This window comes from Panthera uncia (assembly GCF_023721935.1).
Source record: "Panthera uncia isolate 11264 chromosome A1 unlocalized genomic scaffold, Puncia_PCG_1.0 HiC_scaffold_17, whole genome shotgun sequence".
NCBI classification, from domain to species: domain Eukaryota; kingdom Metazoa; phylum Chordata; class Mammalia; order Carnivora; family Felidae; genus Panthera; species Panthera uncia.
In genome coordinates, this window is record NW_026057577.1 from 6,496,753 (window position 1) to 6,516,703 (window position 19,951).

At 43.6% G+C, this 19,951-nt stretch overlaps 1 protein-coding gene across 2 annotated transcripts in view; it reads right to left on the minus strand.

Annotated features, from left to right (window-relative positions):
- Positions 1-11,750, minus strand: part of CNOT6 (CCR4-NOT transcription complex subunit 6) — a 76,838-nt gene extending 65,088 nt beyond the window's left edge. For both annotated transcript variants that reach the window (XM_049648357.1, XM_049648356.1), the window contains exon 1: positions 11,338-11,750. The gene's annotated coding sequence lies outside the window, so the exon portion shown is untranslated. The remainder of the gene's footprint in view (positions 1-11,337) is intronic.
- Positions 11,751-19,951: the final 8,201 nt, after the last annotated feature.

Here is a 19,951-nt window from a genome sequence, read left to right on the forward strand (position 1 = left end):
CAAGGCTACTGTTATAAACAGCCAAAGATACTGCAGGTATCTTACATTTCATGATTATCTCTCAAAACAGGTTTCTGAATTGCACAGGAGAGATAATAGAAAAAAACAAGGCACCAAAAAGATCTTACTAAAAAGTGAAATTGTCATCTTGGTCTTCCAACCTGCCCTTCCTCTATGATCCCCACACTAGCTTTCCAAGCCAGAAATAGGAGTATTATCCTTAACTCTTTCCTATCCAATCCCAGCCTTCATATCCAGTTCCCTAGTTCTAGTCCACTTGACCTCCTAAATCTTCGTCTCACCCAATCTGTCTCAACCTCCCAGGCTCTTCCCTGAGATACGAGCTAATGCAACAGTCTCAGACCCACGTTCTTCTGCTGCACCCCAACTTGAATGCAGCCTTAGACACTATCCAAAGTGACCTCCTAAAAACACAAGTACTTAACTCATGGTCCTAAAACCACATCTCCTTCATCTTTGTACCCACGGACTGACAGTGCACCTGACACAAAGGAGGCTCAAATATGAGTTGAATTAAACAGAGGAACCCCAGGCTCATCTACAAAACAGGCCCCTGTGTGCCTCTCCAGTCATATCCAATTCCCACTTACCTCTCACAAACCTCTGTGCTTTACCATATGCTATCGCTCCTGCCTGAAATGCCATCTCTCCCTCTCCTCCAGATACCTTAAGGAACTCTGGTCATCTTCAAATGCCAAATCAGATATCCGACTTCAAACAGGTCCTTCCTTCCCTATCCCTCCCAAACACGGAGCTTATCATTCCCTGCTTTGAGCTTTTCCGAACCTTGAAGATTTTTTCTATAAGAGTATCTTTAACCACACCTGACTTTTTCTTTTATGTCTCACTCACCTACTCTAATATAGCTCCTTGCACTTCTATTTTTAATATTTTTTCTCTTCAGAGCCTGGCAAATAGTAAGTGCTTGGTGAATAATTATAAGAATTCAAGGAGAGAAGCTGTGATAATTTAAAAAAAAAAAAAGAGATAGCAAACATTTGTAAGAGACAAGTGTGCTAACAGAAGCAGGGCCCATTTTACCAGCAATAAGAAAAACTAACATCTATACTTCTAACCTTGAAAGCAAAATCTAGAAAAACCAGACAGAAAGGACCAAAAACCGAGAGTACTGGTTCTAGGACAAGAATCAAGGGGACAAACTTAAAGATTAAATTGTATAAACATAATCTTAGTGACATGCCCTAGCAGATTAAGAGCAAACCTCAAACAGATGGGGGTAACGGCAAAACTGTGTAGCACTGCCCATCTGCCACACTCTGCACTTGGCAGTAACAGCCAATGTTATCTGAGCACTCACCTCGTGACAGGCCTATCAGGCCCTTCACATACATGGTCTCATTTAACCCTTCAGGACTCCTGTAAGTAAATACTACTATTCTCCTTACAAACAGAAGGGAAGGTCCAGAGAATGAGTAACTTACCCGAGGTCACAGAGATACCAGTGGCACAACTATGATTTTAACCCAAGTCTGATCCACAAGTCTGTGCTCTATCTAACCACTATGCACTCATTTACTTTTATTACTCTCAATTCAATTCTCAAAGCAGCCCATGAGTTAGATAATATCGCATTGTATTTTAGATGAAGACACAAGGGTTTAAATCATTTGCCAAGGTCATACATGCTTGTTAAGTAGTAGAGCTGGGGCGGGGGGGGGGGGGGGGTTGAACCTAGGACAATCTAGCTCTTCACACTACTCTAGAATTCTGTCACTGATAAAGCCAAGATCTCATGTTCATTCCTCAAATATTGTGTGGTTGAGACCATCAGCCCTCCAGTTTCCTTCACAGATGTATCATCTTTCCAAGCTACTCCCCACCTGCCTTCTCTACTCCCAACCTCTGCCTAATACTCTAAGACAGCAGATCTCAAACACTATCATCTCAGAATGCTTACATACTTTTAAAAACTCACAAATACCCCCAAAGAGCTTTCATTTATGTAGGTTATACCTATCAACATTTGTCATCCTAGAAATTAGAACTAAGAAAATTTTAAATATGTATTAACTTGTTAAATATACAACCATCCCATGTTAAAACATTTTTATGAAAAGGAACTATTTTTGAAAACAAAGTAAAATTTTGTGAGAAGAATGACACTGTCTTGCATTTTTGCAAGTCTCTTTAATGTCTGACATACTAGAAGACAGTTGGATTTGCATATCTGCTCCGAAGTCAATCTGATCAGATCCCACACATCATTTTTTTTAGCTTCTGGAAAACTCCACTGTACACTCATTAAGAGATTAAGAACGAAAAAGACAAATAACATCTTAGTAATATTTTTAAGAACTTAAGGTTTCTGTAGCCACCTCCCCCTCCTAAAATCTCACACACAATTTCCTTAAATCCTTTTTCAAGTAGTACAAAAATAAGTTCCAGTCCAAATTGGTTTAAAATTTCCAATCAGTAAAAGACCTTGGTGAAAATGGAGCGATTTTTAAATTATGGTAAAATATTCCTCCAAAACATAGAGCTGAACAGCAGATGTAGCAGTCAAAACCAAGCTCTAACAGGAAAAGATCGGCATACCCATCTGCATCCGCAGTGCCCAGCCCGTAACAGACAGCCTGCAACAGCCTGTTACCAGACTCCTGTCACAACGCAATTCTAACTGTGTGCATGGGCCCAATCACACACGAGTGAGTATAAAATATAGTCAGAGAAGCAGAGAGAGAAGTTACCTGTGCAACAACCATAGGAAACTACCAATTTGAAAGGTCAAAAATGGTTCAGGGGGCACAGCTCAGTTGGTTGAGCATCCGAATTCAGCTCAGGTCATGATCTTGTGGTTTGTGAGTTATGAGTTTGAGCCCCAGAACAGGCTTGTTGCTGTTGGCGCAGAGCCCACATCAGATCCTCTGTCCCCCCCTCTCTGCCCCTATCCCACTTGCGCTCTCTTAAAAAAATAAGTAACTATATTTTTAAAAATTGTTGAAATACTAGCAATTTCAGTCAATCCAATAAATTAACTCAAAACACAACTATGAAAATACAGCAAATACAGGTTAGGTTAGATTTTTATTCTATATTTGAAGTTAAAGTACAACATACTAAGACAAGTAAGATTTGCCATCTAATCAGCAAAAGCTAAGTAAGTGCCCACTAATAAGCAGGGTAAGTCAGTCAAAACCTCACCAAGATCAAAACGGCAAGGTAAGGGGGGCCACCAATCCTAAATCTGCTCCTTAGCATGAGATAAGCTGTAAACAACCATCTCATTTACAGCTTCAGCACCAAATGATGGATGCCAATAGAAATCTCTTCATTTCCTTCTTATCTTTTGTCAGATTTTCCATAATTTGCTGCTCTCTCTCTTACAACTCATGATAGTCTAGCTACCACCAACTAGTGGTGATTTTGGCCTTTGAGGCATTCAACATTTATTCTAATTTATATATCCAATCACTTAGGAGGTTTTAATATCCTGGCCATGTTTTAACCCACTAGTCCTTTTTTCCCCTACAAGAAAATTATTCATGAAATGCTGACCTTACAAATCATCAATAATAACACTACAATATTGCTCTGAAGCTACCTAGTGATGTTTCAGAAGATTTGGAAAGAAATCTTAAGCAACTCTGTTGAAATGGAGTTCCATTATGCACTGCTTTCTGACCACATAAGTGACTGCCTTTTCCTAAAACAATGAAATGCTTTAAAACTGGATTTTTGGCCAGCATGAATAGTATTCTTATGTGGACTCTCATGAAGTTTTTGATCCATAACCTAAGAGGATCACAAATATTAAGAATCTGCCAGGTAGTTCCATTCTATCAACAAGATCAGCCACCAATGTAAATGGTTATAAATTTGGGGCAGCAATTGGGTCTCCCTATATCATCAAATGTATATCAAAGGTCCATTCTAAGCCACAGCACCATGAGAGTGTGTTAGGACGGAAGTGGGGGATGTACAGTGAAATTAATACAAACTAGAGGGGCGCCTGGGTGGCTCAGCCGGTTGAGCATCTGACTCTTATCTCAACTCAGGTTGAGACCAATGTCATGGTCTTGAGACACAGCCCCACATCAGGCCTGCTTAAGATATTCTCTCTCTTGGGGGCGCCTGGGTGGCTCAGTCAGTTAGGCGTCCAACTTTGACTCAGGTCATGATCTCGCGGTCCGTGAGTTCGAGCCCCGCATCAGGCTGTGTGCTGACAGCTCAGAGCCCGGAGCCTGCCTCAGATTCTGTGTCTCCATCTCTCTCTGACCCTCCCCCGTTCATGCTCTGTCTCTCTCTGTCTCAAAAATAAATGTTAAAAAGAAAATTAAAAAAAAAGATATTCTCTCTTTCTCTCCCTCTGCCCCTCCCCTGTTCACTTGCACTCTCAAAAAAAAAACAAAAACAAAAACACACAAACTAGAGTCAAACAGACCGATATCAAGAAAGATATGTTTACATTCAACTTTAAGGCTAAAGCTTCCTCATTTATAAAATGATATCTACCTCACAATTTTGGTATGAGGATCAAATAAAATAACACATGTAAAGCACAATGCGTACCACATCATTAGCATTCAACAAAGCTCCTTCTTTCTTTGACTGCAAATCCCTAAGTCTGAATATCTCTAGTCTCCCTAAAATTAGAAACCAAATGATAATTCTTTAGATGTCCCAAATAAAGTACAGTTTTAATTTTCAACAATTTTAGATGAAAATATACAAAAGAAGCTTTCAGTCCACAAAACATGGCAGTTAGCTTCATCAGATACTGCTTTATGATGCTGTGGTGTTTGCATACAACCATACACAATCTTACGAAAGAAAAAAAAATTGCCCCCCAAAAAGCTGAATGCAAGAAATATTTTTGACTTAACTTGAATAAATCTTCGTTTCTATTTGGTCTTAATTAGCAAGGACTCCTCTAATATCCTTTTTCATCTATCTCGCCACACCACCCCCACTCAAAATCTGCCTAGTTAAAAAAAATCTATATGGGACAGCTAGATGTATCCAGAGAATCACCTGTAATACTCCTTTTAGATACAAAGATCACTGTCTAATTTTTGTTTTGTTAGATCTCCATATGCTTACTTTGTAAGGTATATATGTGTAGCAAATAATTTTGAAAGAAAATGACTATGTCTTCTTTGCTACTATTCTACATTTAAAAGTACATCAAACATTTTTTTTTTTTTAATTTTTTTTTTTCAACGTTTATTGATTTTTGGGACAGAGAGAGACAGAGCATGAACGGGGGAGGGACAGAGAGAGAGGGAGACACAGAATCGGAAACAGGCTCCAGGCTCTGAGCCATCAGCCCACAGCCTGACGCGGGGCTCGAACTCACGGACCATGAGATCGTGACCTGGCTGAAGTCGGACGCTTAACCGACTGCGCCACCCAGGCGCCCCTAAAAGTACATCAAACATTTAACTCAACTGCAGACTGCTGAGCACAGGACAAATACAAATCTAGCAAGGGAATATGAAGAGTAAATTTTAGGCTTTCAGTAACTGAAGACTGAAAGTTCTAATATTATGATTTCACATCAGGTCCACCTCCAATGAGGAAATTTTTCCTTTGTTTTTTAAATCACATAAAAGTCCACAAAGAAAAAGCTTTATGTGATCCAATAAAAAGTTCATCATTTCAGCTAATATATCAGGGAAAAGTCTGAAATATAAATATATATAGAAATTTCCTAAGTTTTGGGCTTATGGAAAACATAAGGTAGGCAACAAATATAGGTGTTTACCTTCAGTCAACCCTGTCCTCTTCTTTATATTACCCCCTTTCCTTCTTTCCCACTCTAAACTTTTCCAAACAGCAGTCTATAACATTTTTCCATCTTAACCTCCCATTTGTCCCCAGCCTAACCTACAGTCTGACTTCCACCTCCCTGGTCCCAGAAAAATTTGCTCTGCTTATATTCACCTAACCGCCAAATCCTATTAAACTATTCTCAGAGCTCATCCTACCCTAAACCTGGCCGTCACTCGTCACTGAAAACTCCCTCTTGCTCGGCACTCCTACCTTTCTTGGCATCTGTAATTGTACTCTCTTATTCTCCTACCTCTTTAACCATTTTATTGCCGTTGTGTCCAAAATGTAATTTTTGGCTGTTCCTAAGGGTTCCCTTGGTCACCTCTTCTTCCTGTCCTATATTATCCTGTGTTTCATTAAGTAAGTTTCACACTTAAGTGTATGCATATTTTTATTCTGTTCAGCAGGAGCCATAATTCTCAACTGATTCTCAAATGGGGACTCTACCTCCCTAAAAAAAGGTAAAAAGCATTTGTTCATACACTCTTCCTGAGTGATCTCCAAACTTCCAATACTAACTATATACTAACCAAGTCTTTAAAATTCCCAACCATTCTCTGGTCCAGATACCTATTAAGACATAGTGCACCTAAATACCCAATGGGCATATGAAAGTCAGATGCAAAAGCAACCTATTCCACTTCCCTTTTCCAAATCTGCTCTTCTTCCTCTACTTCCCCCAAGTTAAATCATACCAAGTTACCCAAGCTAAAAACCTTCTGAGTGGTACTCAATTCCCTATTTTTATAACTCATTGCTTGTCTGTCCCTAATTCTGGTATCTTTCAAATTTATCCTATTCTTGTCCAGCTCATATGCTGATATCCTTAGCCTCTCACAAGGACTTAAATGAACTCTGACCCCTTTCATCCACTGTCCGTATTTTTACTCTCCTGAAAAAAGTGTGTCACACACAATTGCCCCACTACTATCCACTCAACCTCTCAGTGGATCCTCAGGATATACAGACAGAAGTCCCAACACTTTAAGAAAGAGCCTTAGACTATTCACAAACTGTTTCTGGCCCCTCCTCCTATCCCTCCCATCCTTGCGTCCTATGTTTCACAGCCAAAGTCGTATGTAACTTGACTTTGCAAATATCATTCCTTCTCCATGAAAAGTCCTACTCAGCCTGGCAAGTGCCTATTCACCCTTAAAAACTCAGCTCAAAGACCTCGGAGATGACTCTATCAAGTTTCCCAAGCAGAATTAGTTGTTCCTTTCTTAGCACTTGCTTTGTATACTCCTTATTACTGTATAACCTGTGAGAGTTTTATTGGTCCATTTGTCTTTACACCCCACTATAAACCCCACTTGGGACAAAAGACCATAAGCCCCATAAGGATAGCAAGTCTATACATGGTGCCTAACATATGGGTGTTTGGGTATTTTTTGAACCGCGTTTCAGTACTATTTTAAAATGCTGTATTCAAGTATAATTAATTCTGCTTTATTGCTTGTTCTGAAATGTGAGTTTGTTCCAGTGTGATTGATATATTAGGGAATTTAAGCGTAACGCAAAATTCTCATTTGCATGCCATTTCTCATCTGCATCTACCGCACTAAACGAAGGTAGAAAACTGCACCCAGCCAAACTGAGCTGAGCAGAAATACACAAAACACACACATCTTAAACACCCACCCTCCAGACAGTTCTCCATGTGTGTGATACAAGACACACCCACCCACCCACATCTGGTGTTACTAAACATTCCATTTGATTTCAGATAACCTGCTTGCTACCACTTCAAAGTAACAAACAGCAAACATTTTGATGCCCATTTCCACAAGCAAATGAGGTCTTTCTCAATGTAAAGTGCCACATTTACTGGAATATTTAGATACTCCTTAGCCATTTCACATGTGTAAAACTTTGCTACCATTCTCATCAGGTTCCTTTTTCAAAATAAGTCACTAAGTTTTTGAGTGTTGGACTCCAATCTCATTTTCCCCCACAAGGCCTGTAGTTTTTACTGCACAATCTTGCATACCATGGTAGCTTTTGGGAACCTGTATGTTGCTACACAGCAGAATAGGCTACATAAATTAACAGCCAGCTGTATCATGAGCTCAGAGACTTTAATTTCAATGCTCCAATTGCAGTAAATTACTGGAGAGAAAACTCTGCCCTCCTACAAGTTTCACATACATATGGCCTATGTCCCAATAGACTATTAGGAGAGTTGCAATCTTTAAAAGTTGGTGCCTCCCACTTCTGGTGAGCAGAGAGTTGTTTTTTCCAGCTTAAGCTCTACAGTCTGCCTAAGCAGAACTCAAAAAACAAGTTCTCAGTGCCTGAATTTTCAAGTGTACCATTTTATGGGTTTCATTGTTTTGACTGCTTTTAACTTCTTCCAAAACATCCTGACATTTTGATTTTAAATTACCCAGCATTGTAAAGCAATTGGGCAAACCCTCAAGTCCACTATAAAAGGAACTACAGAACACAACAGACACTATATCCAAGTTAAAAAGATTCAGAATCATTAACTCCACAGTACCTAAAATGTGACTTTTTTTATATATAGGGCCTCCACTCAATCCTCCACACTGATGCCAAAGTGGTCTATAAATCACCTTGCTCCCATACTAAAAATATTTTGGTTCCTTCCTTTGCTACAGGATAAAGATATAAACCTCATTTTTAGTTGAGCAAGCATGGTCCTTCAAAATCTAGGCTGGACACACCTTTGCAGGCCACTCTTCCTGTTCCATTAACACCTCACCATTGGGTCTTAGCCCAACTTTTGGCACCTGAGTGCACCCACCGTTCCCTTCTGTTTGAAATGACCCCTCTCCCCAGTTTGACAAACACCTATTCTGCTGTTATTTTCTGTAAACTGGCCCCACGCCTTCTGCGAATTTATTCTTTCTTCTATTCTCTCATAGCACTTCATGCGCCTATGATAACTAGAGACTACATGACAAAAACTAGGTAGTGTTCATTTTTGAACTCTCAGGGTCCAATACCGTGTCCAGCACGTTTTATTCCTTGACATCCAACTGAAGTTATCCAGAAAATATAAACTGATGACGGAGAGGTAAGGCCAGAGAAGGGTAAGGTTAAGGCAGCCTACACATGGGTCCTCATTCTGGATACAAACAACCTACTCCTTTTCATTACTTGTTCAAAAACCAAAATATGGTGCGTTCCATTGTACTTTAACACGCCAGGCTCTGTGTACAGGAAGTTTACAGTTTAATTTATCAAGTATATCTTAATTTCACATGGTGTTTCCTTAATCACACTTGTTGTAAACTGGCTACCTTTGGAAAGTGAGTAGCAGGCAAGGTGAAAGCAAAAAAAAAAATAAGCCAAAAGTGGAAGCTGAGGATTTGAAAACTGAAATCGGAACCTTTTTCTACATAGCACTGAATTCCATTCACAACAAAAAAACGCAAATAAGTGCTGCAGGCCCACAAATCTAAGTCTTTTCTGCATTAAAATATATATCCTTACTGAACCTATTTGGACTTTTCCAAAATGATAAGCATTTTAAAAGCATAGCTTCCCAATGAGCAAGCATATAGGAAAGTTAGTGGTCCCTCACCCCTCATGGACCAAAGGCTACGGCTGTGAGTAATGTTGACCATTTATTCCAGTATGCCTTACATATATTATCCCTTTCCAGTGCACTACGATATGAAAAAGGTTTATGCTTCAGGGCACCTGCGTGGTTCAGTTGGTTAAGCATTCAACTCTTGGTTTCAGCTCAGGTCATGATCTCACGGTTAGTGAGTTCAAGCCCCATATCAGGTCCTGCACTGGCAGTGCCTAAGCATGGACCAAAATTCGTATTTATAAACCAGTACAGTAGGCAAATTCCTACAATGCCTTTATTTGCAGTCAGGACCAAGTTCTATAACCAACTTCATTCCTAGTCAAGAGAAAATAGTCTGAAATTTTCCAATAATTGTAGTTTTGATCTACCAAGATTTAAGAAACCTGAATACACCTACAACCAAAACAGGCATTCAAAAGGGCTTCTTCATCTACATCCCACTGATCAAGACACTTCTGAAACTATACAAAAATCAACTTTCAGAGAGTGAATCTTCCTGAAAATGTCTGTCTTCTAGCCCATCCTTGTTTTCACTACTTCATTAAGTATCTTGTTCACCTGAGAACTGAACAGACACATCTATCCCAAATAACTTCTACCCATTAAAACACCTTCTGCCCTCCCCACCAATTACATCACTCTTTGATGTGCTTTCACACTCACACAAAAACCTGGTCCTTTCCCTTTAAAAGTACCTTGGGCAAATCACTTTAACCTTTTTAGGTCTCAGTTTCCACATGTAGCTTTACAAATATTTTGTTTAAAGCAAGCTGACTGGGCCAGATCACTGGTCTAAAAATATTAAGCAATTTTAACTCTAAAAGTCATCCCATTCTGAAGACTGTCATAACCGCTCTGACAGCAATTACAAAAGTCTTCAAAACCTCTTGATCAATGACCATATCAACTCTTAGAGACAACAACACTGTTTTGAAATAGTAAACCCTAGTGATTGTGAAAAAAAAAAAGTGCTAATAGGTGCCATTTTATTTGCCACTTGTTCATATTCCCTCTTTTCCTCTCCAAAATTAAATTTCCAGACACAAGAATGCAAGAAATTCCGCACTAACACTAACAATACAATCCACCTAGAAAATGGTAAGTGCAGGAACTCAAATTCAAGCAGATTATTTAAACAACGTCAGCTTAACACAGTAATTCCAAGAAGATCAAGCAAGATGACTATTCACAATGTTGTCATCTGCAGTAACAGTTAAAGAAAAGGTTACAGGTGTTAGCAGACCCTCTGGAGAAGATGAGAAAGGAAAAAGAGTCAAAAAGTTTACAAAGACAATAACGATTGGTGTTTAAATATAAAAAGGAGGATGAGGTTCAGGGTTACTGGAGAAAACGGCTTCAAGTAATTAATTAGGGCTATCTCCGAGCTCTGAGCAATACTATAAATCTTCAAATCTGGTGCTAAGTGCCTCTTCAACCAGGTCATTGTCACACCTACCCCCTCCCCCCAAATCTGCGTTAAACTGAATTTTAAATACTTTTGGGGTAGAGGGTCAACAGTTGGTTTCCCGCGTTGCGGTAACTGCGAAGTTCCACACTCCACGGCGCACAATCCCACACAGCCACTCCGCCAAAGTTGCCACCCATCCTGGCCACGAGTCCCCAACACCCACCCGCCTCCTCGGGATGACCAGAGTCGGGGTCCCAGGGCCCGGGCGCCGCTCCCCCGCGCCCTGAGCCCCCCAGTCCCCGCCGTCAATCAACGCCCCCCGCCCCCGGGCTGGGCGCGGGGGCGCGGCCTGGGACCCAGCCCGATCGGAGAAAGGCTTCCCCCCCTCAACAGCCGCCAGCTCAGCCAAGCTACGGGCTCGCTACCCACAAAACTCAAGTTGCCCGCGCTAAGACCCCGCGCGCTTCGGTCTCGGGGGCACGACCGAGCGGGGGCCGTGCGCGACCAGTGCGGGCAGCAGAGCCCGGCCAGGCCTCGGGTCCGTCTCCCTCACCTCTCGGGGTGCGCCGCCTTCCTCCGCCGCTGCCGCCGCCTCCTCCCTGTGAGTGCAGCGGGGTCTGACCTGTGGAACCACCATACCAGTCCCGCCCGCTGCTGCAGCGCCGCCGCCGCCGCTCCTCCGCCGCCTCAGCCGCCGCTCTTTGTTCCCCCTCCGAGCGCCACCGCGTCAGCCGCCCGCCTCAGGCGCCCCGACGGGCCGCCACTATGCCCTCCCGCCCTCTCGGCCCCCGGCCTCGCCCTCCTCGCTGCGCCCACTGCCGCCTTCGCCTCCGCGCCGCCGACGCCGCCGCCACCGACGCCGCCGCCTCCTCCTTCGCGCCCCCCTCGTTTTCATTGAAAGCAAACAAGCATCATGGCGGCGGCCGCCGTCCCCCAGCCAGCGAGCACCCCGACCGCCGCCGCCGCTCCAACATCCCGGCCGCCCATTGGCCGCCGCCGCCGGGCGCGACCATTCGGTGTCCGACGGGGTGGGTCGCTCCCCTCTCGTAGTTTCCCAAGCCCCGCCTTCTCACCCCCCCGCGCTGGACAGCGGTGCGCCTGTCCGGCGCGCTCCTAGGCCAGCCCTCCCGCTGCTCTTCCCGCTCTGTTCCGCTCCTTTCCTGCTCGGTCCCTACTCTCTCCTCTCCTTAACGGTCCTCCGTTTTTCCATCTACCCTCCCCACGCCCCCTTTTTTTGTGTGTGTCTCAGGCTGTTCACTTTTGTCTCCTCTCTTCCCTCGTTTTCCTCGATCTCTTTCCCCTTCGTTCTCCTGTCAATCACGTGAAGACATGGACCAGCTCTCAGACTTTTGACTTTAGCCAGTGCCTTGATCTGATTAAAGACGAGACATTAAATCGTGAACAGTCTCACGATTCCTCTTGCCTCACATATGCAGAAAAAAATTAATGGCCCGTTTCGGCCCATTAATGGTCGTTCAGTCCAGCAAGTTAAGGGACAGTTCTGGTGGTGGGATCCCAGCCGCAGTAACTGTCCGAGGCTGCCTTCAAAAATCAAGATATTCTGTTCAGGTGATGATTGAAGATGAGCAGGAAAAGGACTGGGCTAATTGATGATGCTTGCATCAGTGCACGTCGGTTAACTGGCGGTTGGAGCCCCTGTGTTGGAGCCAGGATGTAGAGATGAAACACCCCACCCTGCCCTGAGTAAGCTCAAAGTCTAGGGAAAAGAGAGACACCCAACAAACAAATCCATTAGAGAGGCATGCTCAGGGGCGTGATGTGAGAGACCTACATGGCAAACTAAGATGGGCCACTGGCTCCTTCTTGAAAAATCAACCCCCAAGAAATGTGTGAAATTGATTCCAGGAATTAACAATAGCAACAAAGTGAGACATCCCCACACTGAAGGCTGTCTTGGGCTACAGGACATGGGAAATGGGTGGCAGCTTGCTGCTGGGGCAGAGGAGAACTGGAAGAGCCAGGAAAACATGGAAGGGCAAAAGCCGTTTGAGTTCCATACTCAAATTGGGATTGTCCTTACCTGTCTTCTTCCAAGAATTCAAGTGACAGCCCCATCTTCAAGTGCCAGAGGACACTGGACAGGCAAGGCAGGGCAACAGCAAAGCCCAGCAGGGGTAAGGGATTGATAAAACAAGTGCAGACCTACACTTGCCCATCCCTCCACATCTCCCAGCCCAAGACCACAGAGTACTGGAATTGTGCAGCCTGGCTGAGGAGCTGACATCTATCTGGGTCTCTGCACCCGCCTTGAGTACTGTGCCCTGGCAACCTGTGCTCTAGCCTGGGCAGTGAGGTGCCATTTTTGTAATTGATCTTTCCAGAGGGAGCTACTTTTTACAATTGGCACAGTGGGGATGGAGGAGGGGAGTTCATAACAAAAACCTTAGTGCATGAAACAACTAATTTATGAAATCTCATGATTCCGGTGCCTGGCTAGACAGCTCTACTGGTCTCACTGGGGGTCTCTCATGCCTGCACCTGGGATGGTGGCTAGGGATTGGCTGTCTGCCCCCTTAGAGCACTCCCCCCCCACCCCCAGTGAGACCTCTTATCTCTGTGTAATGTCTCATCCTCCTGCTTTTCTGTGGCCTCTCCCTCCAGCAGGTTATCCTGGATGTCCTACTTGGCAACCCAGGGCTCCACAAGGGAGGAAGGGGAAGCTGGCAGGCCTTCTAAGGAATATCACTCTCTCTATTCTATTGGTTAAAGCAGTCACATGCCCAGTCCAGATTCAAGAAGGGAAGACATAAGCAAGGCAGGAGCTGCATGTACATACAGGGAAGATGGGCTTATTTGATGCCATCTCGGGGGACTACCACAGAGAGAGTACCAATGGTGGTCCCTTGCCTGAGAACCTCCTCGGTTTTTTTTTTTTAAGTTTATTTATTTATTTTGAGAGGGGAGGGGCAGAGAGAGGGAGAGCAAGAATCCCAAGCAGGCACCACACTGTCAGAGCAGAGCCTGATGTGGGGCTTGAACCCACCAACCATGAGATCATGACCTGAGCCAAAACCAAGAGTTGGATGCTTAACCCACTGAGCCACCTAGGTGCCCACGTCCTGTTCTTTCTGAAGAGAAACCCACCAAATGCCTCACCTTTCCAGTTCCAGATCAAAGAGACCCATGTATTAGGCAGGACCTCCTGCTGCAAGTTGTAAAACCCCAACCCAAGTAGAAAGACTTCTGCATAAAGACTTTCTTTATGCAGAAAGAGGTCATTTATGGATTCAGGTGTCATGTAACTGAAAAGTTCGGGCATCATAAGATGTCACCAAGAATTGATCTCATTCCCCCACCCTCCACTCTGTACCTCCACACCAGGGTCCTCACACAGGCTTTGTGACCAGGTAGGGAAGATGGCCACTAGCATCTGCTTCTACCAGATTCTACCAGTTTCTCCACTTGGATAGAGTACCTCTTTCCTAATCATTCCAGCAAAAAGCCCAGGACAGGCTCTCACTGACCTAGCCTAAGCCCCATCTCTAACCCTGGTCAGCCCCATGTGAACTAGATGTATTGAGAGTGAGGAAGGGATTCCTCAGGAAGAGCTGGGGACAGCCAGAGAATGGGAGCAGATTCTATCTCATCCCTCTGGGAAGGCCTTCTTGGTAGAGCTAGTCATTCTCCTCAGACCCCCCTCCATCTTTGCCTCTATAAGGGCACTTAACAGATGATGCTGTTATCTCCCCTGCCAGGCTCTGAGCTGCTCATGTGAGTCTAACTCATGTTGCCTCCATGCCACCAACTGGGGTTGCTTTTGAGTCTTTCCAGCCTGCAGGCTTTCCCACTTTCTTCCTCTATTAGGAGAACCTTGCCCCTCAGGTCCAGGCATGTAACCGACGCAGGACCAATCTGGGATTGATTTGTGGACACAGGAACAGAATTCTGGCTCCATTGGGATGCTAAGCTAGGACAGTATGAATTGGTGTCAGTCAGTGCATCTTCCCCACCACATGGAGAGATGACACAGTGATGAACAGAGATTGTCTTGGTGACATAGAATCTTGGTGCTGGGCGCCAAGGTCCCAGTTTCAGTAGTTTCTCCTTTTAGCCTGTGACCTATCTCAGGTACATGTCCAATCAATGCATTTTCTGCTCAAAGAGTTGGGCTTCTGTCACTTGCAAACAAAATACTTATAATGTGATGCTCACTAAATGTATTGGATAATGGGTGGGTGGATGAATAAGGAAGACAAACAACTGAGTGCTGGCCATGATCACCAATGTTGGTGTGGTGTCTATTTCTCACACATGCCTGGAGCATTGGAATTCAAACTCAGGGTCAATTTTGGATGTGGACCATAACTTGATGGGTCCAGCAGCTGGAGTTGTCACGGTCCCCAGAAATGAGCAGTGTTGATCAGACTGACTCCAATAACTAAAATCCACAGGAGACTTCCAAATGAAGCAGGTTCCCAGGTTTATTTGCACGATAAGCCCCAACCACTGTGTGACCAGAGTGCTTGCAGTGGAAAATCCATGCACCTTCAGCCTGTAAACACAAAGTCATATGAGAGGTTGCTGCATGAGCCTGAAATATGGACCCTGGCCACTCAGCTTCGATAGTCTGATGCCTTCTCTCAGGGTGGAGACTTGCTAGCTAGGGACCAGAACTGATGACCAAGATCCCTCATCCCCACTCAGTGCCAAAAACATGGATACACCCTGCTCATCTTCTCTGGGCTCGAAGCCTCCAGACCACAGTTTTCTTCACATAGGACATAATACAATAGATGAAGTTTCAGATCCCAGTCATATCTCCCTATAATGTCCTTTGTCCATTGTTTTAGCCTGAGATTGATTGAAAAATCTAATTTAAACAGCCTTAAGATAAGAAAGGAATTAGCTGGCCCAAATAGCTTTAAAGGGTGAGGAAATAATACACCAGCTTCAGGTGTGGCTTGATCTGGGGGCTAATTCCATTCTCAGCTCTGCTCACCTCCATGTTGATTTCATCATCAGAGGCCATGGGTGCCAGCTCCTACCAAGTTCAAAGCCAGTGGGGAGAGCTTTCCTCAACAGATGAACAGACATCCTGGGCCTGACTCTCATTTCCATCCCTGAACCAAATGCCACATTCAGGGCAATGTCCTACCCTGGTCAAGAAGAAGCCACACACCCACTCTTGGACCTGGATTGTTTTCAACCTCACTCAAAACTGATGATTTTTTTGCTGGAGGAAAGAGGACTAGATGTAGAAAGGCAGAAAGAAGCAGAGGTCCAAGGTCTCTCTATCAAGCCTTGAGCTGCGCACACTCATACACCCTGTCAGCTGCTTCTCCAGGAATCCATCTAGTCCTGATTTCACTCCCAGTGCACAGAGTTAGAAGGTTCCTTGATGCCTCAGAACGTGGGAGGCAGAGGGGGTTCTCCCATTTCAGAACTCAGATGCTCTCCCTGAAGGCTCACCTTAGAGATATAATGGGAACAGGGAAAAGCTGCAAATCCATTTCTGGTTTTAAGTGCATGTGATTTTTTTTTTTTTTTCTAAGATCAACCCACCCTTTTCCTTGTAAAAGTAATTTGTGGTCATAGTTTAAAAAATGGTTGAAATCAAACAGCAGAAAGGCATGAAGAAGAAAGTGGATATCTCCTCTCTGTCTAATCCCAGCCACACTCCCTAAAAATGTGAATTGATTATGATGCTTTGGCCTTAAATAACAAAGTAAACAAACAAGCATACACAAACACCTTCAAATACGCTTACTGGATGAAGTACTTACTCCCAAGACTGAAAATCCAAATGTAGGGCAGCCATTAGGGGTGTTTGATTTAAAGCCTAAGGGGAGATTAATCACCGATACTACCTCGCTGAAAAATATTTTGTTACTTTGCTACTTATTATGGGATACATGGGGTGATTAGCAGGAGTCTGAATGCAGGTCCCTCCAGAGATAGTTGGGGCCATGGGGATTCATCCAGAGGGGCTGAGGTGACAGAGTCTCAAGGGTCTTTATGTATAATTTGATTTGTGGGTCACTTTCTGAATTTATTAGGATTTATTCGGTTTCTAGGATAGAGACCTGACTCATAATTTAGGCAGAAATAGTAACTTACTGCCTCCGGGTAATGCTGGCTGCTTTAATAAACAGATACAAAATATCTTGCTCATGTAACAACCCTTACAGCAGATGACTTTCTTCCATGCAGTGATTCAGGGATGTGGGCCCCTTCCTCTTATGGCTCTGTCATCCCCTAGGACAAGAGTTCTTATGGGGGAGGGGGGTGTAGGGAGGGGAGGTAAAGATGTGGGGCAAGTACTCCCAAGGGATCTGTGCATAGAACTCAAGGTGGGATGCTATGAAGCCAGATGGGAAGATTTTCACATTTGCTGCCATTTTGAATCTAGGTAACAATCCCAGTATTATGAGTAGTACCTGTGACTATCCCCAGTGGAAACCCCAGCCTGACAGTTCATTATTCTGTCATAGTCATTGGGGAGATCTCCCCCACTCCCAATTAATCTTTTTTTCCTTTTTGATTAGGGTGAAATTCACATAACTTAAAATTAACCATTTTAAAGTGTACAATTCAAAGGGTGCCTGGTTGGCTCAGTCGGTTAAGTGTCTGACTTCGGCTCAGGTCATGATCTCATGGTTCATGAGTTCGGGCCCCTCATTGGGCTCTGTGCTGACAGCTCAGAGCCTGGAGCCTGCTTTGGATTCTGTGTCTCCCTCTCTATGCCCCTCTTCTGCTCATGCTCTGTCTCTCTCTGTCTCTCATAAGTAAATAAATGTTAAAAAAAATTTTAAATAAATAAAAAAATAAAGTGTACAATTCAATGGTATTTAGTATATTCACAATGTTGAGCAATCCCCTCTCCCTCAATCGAAAACATTTTCATCATCCTAACAGAAAATGTTGGGGATATCTTGAAATATCATTTTCACTCATTCATACTTTGAGAATGTGGTAGCTATGAGACCCACAAGTAGATCTTGCTATTTGATACTCTATTTAAATGCATAAATATGTCATAACACTTAGAATATTTTGATAACTGTATTTCAATATAACTGATTTCCTTTGTAATGCTATGTATTGTATTTTATGCTTTTTATTTATTTGGGGGGTGGGCAGAGGGAAAGGGAGAGAGAGAATCTTAAGCAGGCTTCACACCCAGCATAGAGTCTGACGTGGGGCTCCATCTGACAACCATGAGATCATGACCTGAGCTGAAATCAAGAGTCAGATGCTTAACTGACTAAGCCACCCAGGCACCTCTATTTTATGCTTTTTAAAAAACATTATTCTGCACAGGGGTCTATAGACTTTTTTTTTAATGTTTATTTACTTTTTGGGTGGGGGAGGGGCAGAGAGAGAGGAAAACACAGAATCTGAAGCAGGTTCCAGGCTCCAAGCTGTCAGCACAGAGCCTGATGCAGACCTTGAGCTCATAGACTGAACCCATGAACCATGAGGTCATGGCCTGAGCCAAAGTTGGACACTTAACTAATTGAGCCACCCAGGTGCACCAGGGGTCTGTAGAGTTTATCAGATTACCAAGAAGGTTCGTGATGTAAAAAATGCCAAGAAGTGAAATAAGTCAGAGAAAGACAAATAACATATGATTTCACTCATATGTGGAATTTAGGAAACAAAACAGATGAACATATAATGGGGGGGGGAGAGGAAAGCAGGAAACAAACCACAAGAGACTCTTAACAATAGAGAACAAACTGAGGGTTGAGTGAAGGATGTGGGTGGGCGATGGGCTACATGGGTGATGGGTACTAAGATGGCACTTGTGATGAGCACTGGGTGTTGTATGTAAGTGATGAATCACTGAATTCTATTCCTGAAACCAATATTGCACTGTATGTTTACTAACTAAAATTTAAATTAAAAAAGAAAAAAAATGCCAAGAACCCCAGCCCTAGGCTTTGGTCCACCTGGTCAACAGGGAAGAGGTGGAGAGAAAGCTTGTGCTTGTGTGTTTCTTCACTAGCTCAGCTTGAAGTCACCCACAGAACTTCCCACACTCCACTGCTGAGAGCTAGTCTCATATCACCACCAAATGCAAAAAAAGACGGGAAAGATTTCATAAGTTTAGAAAGAACTTACTTCATTCTTGTGCTTCACAGCAACCAGTCTATACAATGGAAGGAACAGCATGAATTTGTTTAAGCAGACAACCATCTCAGTCACGGTCACCCCTCTGTATATGAGATATCCACATGCACACTTCTTCCAACAAAGGGTACCTCCTCTTCCTGTCCCCAAGGAAGGCCCCATCTATCACTGCCTCCTTCCCTTAGCCTTTCTTCTGTCCTGCTTCCTGGAACTTGGAAGCTGCTGTCTTTGACCAGGAGAAAGAGGCCCACAGTGTCAGAGTAAGAATAGAAGCTGGAAGAAGCCTAGTTTCTGAGCATTTTGTGGAGGAGCGACACCATCCCAGCTCTAGGCTGAATTCTTCCAGAATCAAGGTATGTATTTGGCAGGAGATAAGATTGATGCCCTGTCATGCAGAAACCAACAGCTTGCTGGTGTGGGGCAACACCAGCAAGTTTGCCCTTCCAAACTAAGTTGATTATTTAAAAAATGGCCTCAATTTCATTAGGTTGTGAAATTTGGTAGTGAGCAGACCACAGAAGCAAATAAGGAAATGACTCAAGTCTCAAGATTTTAAAACCATGTCCAGGCAAGATCTTTGGTTATGAGTATTTTTATATGGAATGAATAAAATGAGAAGAGACTGGAAACCTAGTAGGTTTTGGAGGGAAATGTATTGCCAAAGGAACCACCAATATGGCCCATAACTCCATAATTATTTAACCCTGAAAGCAGCACCCAATTTCTCAAGCCTGCACCAGCTGGGAGTAGGTGCTCTACTTTCCAAATCTAATGTGATCACAAAAGAAAATATACCTTCCAGTAGGTGGGGACAAAGCTGTAGAGGGCAGTAGACAAAGGACTACCAGTTGGGCTGGCCAATAACTTACTCTACTCTGGAGAAGGGAGACGGCAGTGTTCCTAGAAAACCAGATGGACAAGAACCAGTGACTGCCGTATATCCACCATCATCTTGCTTTCCTTTTTTTAAAGCTTTTTAAAGAGGCCTAAGAGGTATGTTGTACTGGGACCATAGGATAACTCTTCTTTCGGAATAAAGATTAAATTTTCCAACCTCCTTTCACTTGCCAGCA